The sequence below is a fragment of the Equus quagga genome, chromosome 14 (assembly GCF_021613505.1).
Source record: "Equus quagga isolate Etosha38 chromosome 14, UCLA_HA_Equagga_1.0, whole genome shotgun sequence".
In the NCBI taxonomy this organism is placed as follows: Eukaryota; Metazoa; Chordata; class Mammalia; order Perissodactyla; family Equidae; genus Equus; species Equus quagga.
Window position 1 is genome coordinate 11527551 of NC_060280.1, and position 1975 is coordinate 11529525.

At 51.5% G+C, this 1975-nt stretch overlaps 1 pseudogene; it reads left to right on the forward strand.

Moving 5' to 3' along the window:
• Window positions 1–222: 222 nt before the first annotated feature.
• LOC124252209 (mas-related G-protein coupled receptor member X2-like) lies at window positions 223–1127 on the forward strand (annotated as a pseudogene).
• Window positions 1128–1975: the final 848 nt, after the last annotated feature.

Sequence of the window (1975 nt, forward strand, 5' to 3'; positions counted from 1 at the left end):
CGGAGTGGGTTTGCACTGCACACGCCACAGCAGCCCACGTAACAGCCCCCAGAGACATTCCCGAACCTCAAGCAGCTCTTCTCAGTGGCCCTCGGCCCTCAACCTCACTTACTCTTCCTCCCCTGTGTTCAGCTCAGCCCCAAACCTGCCTCCAACTTGTGCACCAAAACGATTCTAGGTGCTCAGCAAAGCTGTGTTGTATCCTCGCTTCAAACTTTCAACATGGGGACCTCGATCCGGGCCTTGCTGATGGTCATCATCGCCCTGGTCGGGCTGCCCAGAAACTCGGCGGTCATCTCGATCCTGGGCTTCCACATGGGGCGGAACGTCTTCACTGTCTACATCCTCAACCTGGCCAGAGCCAGCTTCCTCTTCCACTGTTGCCAGATTACACATTCCCTGGAGGAACTCATCACCTCCTTCCATTCCATCTCCATCTCCATCCCCAGCTGTTTCACTACGGTGGTGAACTTTGCCCACATCGCAGACCTGAGCATTCTCAGTGCCATTAGCACCGAGCACCGCCTGTCCATCCTGAGCCCCATCTGGTACCTCTGCCACCATAGCAGACACATGTCAACTGTCGTGCGTGCCCTGCTCTGGGCCCTGTCCCTGTGGCTGAATGTTCTGGAAGGAAACTACTGTGGTTTCCTCTTTAGAGATTGTGACCATGTTTGGTGTGGAGTATTTGATTTCATCACTGCCACACGGCTGATTTTCTTGTAGGTGCTTCTCTCTGGGTCCAGCCAGGCCCTGCTGGTCAGGATCCTCTGTAGCTCCCGGCAGATGCAGCTGACCAGGCTCTGCGTGGTCATCCTGCTCACAGTGCTGGTCTTCCTCCTCTATGGCCTGCCCTTTGGCTTCAGTGGTTTCTGCTGGATTCAGAAGGACTCCAACTGTTCCCATGTTATCTTCGAAGGATTGGGGTGATCCTGTGTGGCATTAACAGTAGTGCCAACCCCAGCATCTCCTCTTTTGTTGGTTCCTTTAGGCACCAGAGGCTGCAGCGGCAGACCCTCAGGCTGGTTCTCCAGGGAGCTTTGGAGGACACGACTGAGGTGAAGAGAAGTGGAGGAAGATTTCCTCAGGAACCCAGGGTGATGTCAGGAAGCAGTTTCATGAGGTGATTCTGGATCAAGCAGGGTTCAGTCAGAAGTAGGACTTATAGATGATTCTAAACGTAATTGTGAATTGTTTGACCCTACACCACTATTGTGGGTGCTGGTCAAGTTGTCTCTGTAATGCTGTTGTCTGTTTGTCTGATACCAGAGCTTGATGTCTGCAGGGAAAACTCGAACCCAGAAGCATGAGCTAAAACCCGTGAGAACCAGCCAGAACTCTTGTCAGTCTCTCTCAGCGCCTCCAGTTTTGATGATGCAGGAGTTCCGTGGGAGAAGTTGGCTCCCTTCCTCATGGAGCTAAACACACCCCTGGTGCAGGAGTCAGAGAAGCTGAAGGAGGATCCAAAGGAAGGTGGAGCAGCTGCAGCTGCCTCACGCTGCAGAGAAGCCACAATGTGCACGAACATCCTGGTGTCCTTGCACCAGCCTTCCACACATGAAAACAGTATCTCTCCTGCACGTTTCCAACCACCAAATCTTGTTTAAGATGTCTCTTGATGCCCCCCCAACCAGAAACGTAAAAGGAAGGGAATTCTGGGGAATGTAGTTCAGCCTAGCCAAGTTGACACTTTCAAACCCATCACAGTCTACCCCCTGTCAGCTTGGCATCTGTAACCACCTCCTCAAACCACAGTTCATTCCAAATAAGGATGAGAAAGCAAAGTCAAGCTTCCCCCTAACGTGATACACCTACCCCAGGTACTCATGAAACGCATCAACCTCCCCCACAAGAGGACACATCTTTTCCTGTGCTATTGACCATCTATATATCTTTTTGTGAAGTGTCTGTTCAAGTCTGCTATCCATTTTTATTGGGTTGTTCATCTCCTTATATTGATTTGTTGGAGCTCTTT